The 5712-nt window shown below is 37.4% G+C and overlaps 1 pseudogene; it reads right to left on the bottom strand.

Moving 5' to 3' along the window:
• Positions 1-830: 830 nt before the first annotated feature.
• LOC149157037 (protein FLX-like 3) lies at positions 831-1496 on the bottom strand (annotated as a pseudogene).
• Between the last annotated feature and the right edge of the window lie 4216 nt (positions 1497-5712).

Genomic DNA, 5712 nt, shown 5'->3' on the forward strand with positions numbered 1-5712 from the left:
CTCGCCAGACTTGGTCTGAAACTGATTGTAATCGGGTTCATTTTGGTCTTCTTGGGACAGGACAGTTTGATGCTCACCCTTTAGATCCATTAAGTTCATGTGAGTGTCCTCTATGGGTTCACTAGAAGTAGATCCTTCAACATAATTATCTTAGAAAGGGGGTCTTATATCATGGTCTTGGTTAGGCCTACCAGCATTTGTGTTCTGTGTTTTTCTAAAATTTGGGTTCCTTATGGTATTAGACTGTTGTCCTTCCCATAATGCTTTTCTCTCAACATTTTCTACTCTTTCTCCTAGCCTTTGCATATTAGATGATTCAAAAATAATTTATTATCATAGGTTATAAAATTGAAATAAAATAATTATTAATTTAAGAAATTAAATTAATAATTATTATTCTAGAATGATTAATTATTTAATGGAGACAATTAGAAATTAGTATATTGTTGTAACAAGATATGACTCTGCAAATGTGTCGTATCTTAGGCTCTATTTTAGGAGATTAGTTAGCTAGTTGGTTTGAATAGCATTTAATGTAAATGGACACTTGTTATTTAATAAGTGATCCATAATTAGAGGTAGTTAGGACATGGAGCTTATAAATAGCTCATTGCAAGAGTGTTTGGTTGTCCGGGTGTAAACTCTTGCAAAATCAATTATGTAATTGTTTTTTTCTGATTAATAAAATTACGTGTTTGAGGACACTTCTGCCATTATTGTGGTATCAGAGCTCCAGTAATGATGCAGTGGATGTGAGGAGGATATTCCAGCTCAACAAAGTCTTGGAAAACTCCATTCAATTGATCAACAAATGATTGGTATGGTATTTGTCAAGTTTTTTGTTTAAAAGGAACAGAAATTTTATTAATGATTGAATTGGCCAAAGATAAGAAAAGAACATTCGATTTGTGATTGTCACAAATGAGGAAATGATCAAATTTATTGTAATAAGACCTATTGGTTTCGTTCTTGGACATCCCCTTCAGAAGAAATAAAAGTTTTGTACTGCGATTTCTGGCCTGGCGATTACTGTAGGGTCCACCTGTAGTTCCACCAGCAGCCCAGGCTCGCATTCCAGAATTTGTAAGCTCTGCTCTAAGTTTCTCAACTTCGCTGGCCATAGAAATCAAGTTCTTCTCCATAGCCTGCTTGTTCGGACTGCTCATTATTTGCCTTCTTTTCATATTCAATCGCTGTCCTGGATCGTATCAATTCCTGACGTAAACTGTCAAGCTCTGCCCTCAATGTCGGAACCTGCTGGAGATCAGCTTGTGCTCTAGACAATTCTTGATTCAGAGTTTGCACTTGCACTGAAAATTCTTGATGAGAGCCATTTAGATTTTGAGTACCAGCACGCAATCGCATAACGTCGACCCTCAAGGGCTCCACTGCCCATAGTTCTGCGTCTAAACTCTACATTTGTCAATCAGATCCCTTGCTTGCCGATCTTTATCATCTCTTACATTGCCTATAATCTGATACGAGCCAATTGTCATTGAACTAGGTTATGAACACAAACTGAGCTCGGTTTCGCTTGTGTATTGAGCGCGATCTTTGTGAGCTTTCACGCAGGGCAGTCCACGTGATAGCAAGCCACAACCCGAGCACTTCTATTTCCAAGGGTGTTTTCGCAATGCTTGCAATTTGGCCGTTTTGTTGCTGTTCGGCAGTTTCCATTCCATTTTCTTGAGGATCTTTCATTTCGTTTCCTTCTATTCGCTGCTGGACTAATATTGCTGCTATGAATTTTCAGGCTAGTCGTGATAAGTATGCTTAAAAAATGTTCATATATGAACGCTTTAGGGCAGTGTATATGAATAAGCCAATCAGCAAAGCCAGCCGAAGCCAGCGAAGCCAACCTGCCATCCAAAGCCAGTCGAAGCTAGCTAAGCCCAGGCCAGCCGAAGCCAGCTAAGCCAACCTGCCAGCCAACCCAGTCAAAGCCAGTAAAACTAGCGGAAGCCGGCGTGAAAACCAACGAGAGTTAGTCAGCAACCCACGTGAAAGTTGCCAGCCTGAAAGTCGATTGAAGAAAAGTGAATGAATGTGTTTAAGATTTTAATTCAGGTTTAAGACTTTCACAAAGTTCTTTTAAATGAATGAGTTTAAAAGAAATTAAAAAAGAAATAAGAAGTGTTTTGATTTGTATTTGGAGCGATAAGGTGCATTACATTTTGTAAATTTGAAGACTATTTTGTGGAGATATAAGTGTATTATTTTGTATTTGGAGTAATAAGGAGATTTTTATTTGTAATTTGTAAATTGGAGAGATAAGGTTTGTTGGGTAATTTGTTTCAAGAAGTTATTTTTTTTCAATTGGGATCATCACATTGTAACTCAAAGTAATTTTACTTTGAGGGGGGGGTAAATTTTTTTTACCAGATTGTGCAAAAGCACCATTGTAAAAATCAAATTTTGAAAGTTACCTTGTAAAAATTTGAGAAATTGACTAGAGCCAAGTGCAAAGCTCAGTCAATTGTCTCCTGTTTTGATGACTATTCGAGGGTCAAGGCCAAGCCCCGATAGATCGTGTTTTTTGCGTGTTGTGTTGACTATCTTGTCATTTCTGTTCTGATTCTTGGTGCGATGCTACAACGCTAAAATGTCTAAGTTGATTAATTTGTTTTCTGATTCCGACAAACTAGAAGGCACCAAATCTTATAAAACATGGCATCGTCTCATCGAAAGCACACTCATTTACAATGAATTATGGCAGGGAATATGTGATGGAGATGTTAAGCCAAATAAACCCACAGATGCAGCTGCACTAGCAAAATGGGAAATCAAGAATGCTAAAGCCTTAGCTCTTATTAAATCGTCTGTAAATGATGAAATGTATGTCCATATAGAAAATGATATAGATGCATGGACTGCTTTGAAAACTTTTAAAGACCTCTTTGATACTCAGCCTGAATCAAAGAAAGTCGATCTACAATTAAAATTGTTGCAACAAAAATTAACTGAAGGCGGTGATGTTCTTGAATATCTCTCAAGACTTAAGAATATCAGGCAAGAAATTATTAATGCTGGTTTTCCCGCAATTGATGATAGCTTTATGGTCACAATTGTAATTGCTGGGCTTCCTTCTTCCTATACGCATTTTTTAGAGACTCTACAAGTAATTGGGAAATTAAAGAAACTAAAGTTTGATGAGCTTTGTGAAATGTTGAGTCAACATGATAAAACTTTTGGGAAGAAGAAGAAAGTTGGTGAAGATGTTTTTCTCACAGAGGCCAGCACCAGTAAGTCATCAGCAGATAGTTCTCGAGGAAGAGGCAGATGGAATCAGAATCAAGCAGCACATAATCGAGGTCGAAGCCAAAGCAGAGGAAACAATTTTAACAGAGGAGGAAGAAATAATTTTCAAGGTAGAGGAAACAACCAAGGAAGAGGCAATTTTCAAGAACAAGGATATAATAATCAAGGTAGAGGACAATCTCAAAATAGAAGACAAAACAGAGGCAGAGGACAATCGTCAGGAAGAGGAAGAGACTTAAGTCAAATTGTGTGTCGAAGATGTAACAAAGCTGGCCATTATGCTGAAGATTGTCGAACATCACTTAATAAAATTCCCAAGTTTCAGCAGCATTCAGCACAATTTGCAAATGATCAAGATGAAGATAACTCAGAATATGTTTTTACTTCCTCACCAGCATCACAAATTTCATCCCATCTTAGAAGTTACTATGAAGATGCCTGGATCTTGGATTCCGGAGCAACTCAGCACATGACTTGTCGATGTGATTTTTTCTAGAATTTTCAAGATTGCCAACTTAATTCCATTTTTCTTGCTGATGATACAAAACATACTCCTTATGGAAAAGGAGTAGTAAAAGTTTTTCTCCCTGGTATTGGAGAAAAAATGATTTCCAATGTATGGTATGTACCCAGTTTCAAGAAAAATTTGCTCTCTTTAGTCACGATTCGACAAGCAGGACATCAGGTGATTATGGAAGATGGTTTAGTGAAGATTAATTCAGTGAAACAGAACTTGAAAACAGTTATGACAGGTTATGAAGATGGAAAACTGTTACGGATGAAAGGGACAGTTATTCCAAGGCATTCTGATTTTTCAGGGGCAGTGACTACTGGTATTTCACCTATAAGACTATGGCATGTAAGATATGGACATTTGAATTTTGAGAGTCTTTCTCAATTGCAGAAACAAGGAATGGTTAAAGGACTTCCCACATTCAATAGGGAAAATGCAAAATGTGAAGCTTGCATTTATGGCAAACAAAATCGAGAAAGTTTTCCAACAAGTTCATGGCGTGCAAACAGGCAGCTACAACTAGTTCACAGTGATGTTTGTGGTCCACTACAAACTTCATTTGGTGGTTGCAAATATTTCCTACTATTCATTGATGATTTCAGCAGAATGACTTGGGTTTACTTCTTGAAGAACAAGTCAGAAGCATTTGATAAGTTTAAAATTTTTCGCCAACTTGTTGAAAATGAAGTCAAAGAAAAGATAGGTACTCTCAGGACAGATAATGGGGGAGAATTCACTTCAAATGAATTCAAAACTTATTGCAGTGGAAATGGCATCAGACGACATCTTACTAATGTTTACACTCCACAGCAAAATGGAGTAGTCGAAAGAATGAATCGCACTTTGTTAGGCATGGCGAGATCCATGTTAACTTTCAAAAGGTTAAGTCAAACATATTGGGCAGAAGCAATCCATACAAATGTCTACTTAAGAAACAGATCTCCAACTGCTTCTTTAGACGGAATCACACCTTATGAAGCTTGGTTTGGTTTCAAACCTCGAGTTAAACATCTTAGAGTTTTTGGGTCAGTGTGTTATGCCTTAGTTCCGAAAGAAAAACGAACTAAGCTTGACTCGAGAAGTTTAAAATGCACAATGAATGGCTATTCTGATGAGAAGAAAGGGTATCGTCTTTTGACCAATGGAAAATTCATTATGAGCAGGGATGTCATTTTTGATGAAACAGAGAGTAAGAGTGCTGAAGAAATTGAAAATATTCTTCACAAGTTAGAAACTAAAGGAAGTAAAAGAAATGGAAAAATGCAAAGTCAACCAACTTCACCAAATTGGTATGAACTTGATTTTCCTTCCTCTGCAGATGAGTCATCCAGTCAATCTACATCAACAACATCATCTGGGTCTTCTAGTAGTTCATCCGCATCTCCTAGCAGCAACAGTTCTTCTGACAGTGATTCTCCACATTCTTCACCTGAACGACGAACATCAGTGTATATTAATCCTCTTTACAATGATGGCGACTTTACAGAAGCACAAACAAGTGAGCACCAACTTCCGAAATGGGCAGTTCAACTTTTGAAAGATGTAAAGCCTGATGAACAGAATAAAACTGGCACCAGAAGGGCACATAGAAGTGAAGGCGATTTTGCCTTGATAGCAAATGATTTTACTGAACCTTCCACATACAAAGAGGCAGTAAAACATAAAGAATGGCAACAGGCTATGGTTGAATAATATCAAGCAGTAATTGATAACAACACTTGGAAACTTGTTGATTGTCCAGAAAATGTTAAACCCATAGGATGTAAATGGGTTTACAGAATTAAGTATAATCAGAAGGGTGAACTTGACAAGTATAAAGCACGACTTGTCGCAAAGGGTTTTGCGCAGCAAGAAGGCATTGATTATGAAGAAACTTTTGCTCCAACAGCTAAATGGAACACCATCCGGTTAACACTTGCATTGGCCGCTCAAAAAGGATG

Source organism: Pinus tabuliformis, chromosome 9 (genome assembly GCF_031772625.1).
Source record: "Pinus tabuliformis cultivar Carrire ecotype Pingquan chromosome 9, CPIR1, whole genome shotgun sequence".
NCBI classification, from domain to species: domain Eukaryota; kingdom Viridiplantae; phylum Streptophyta; class Pinopsida; order Pinales; family Pinaceae; genus Pinus; species Pinus tabuliformis.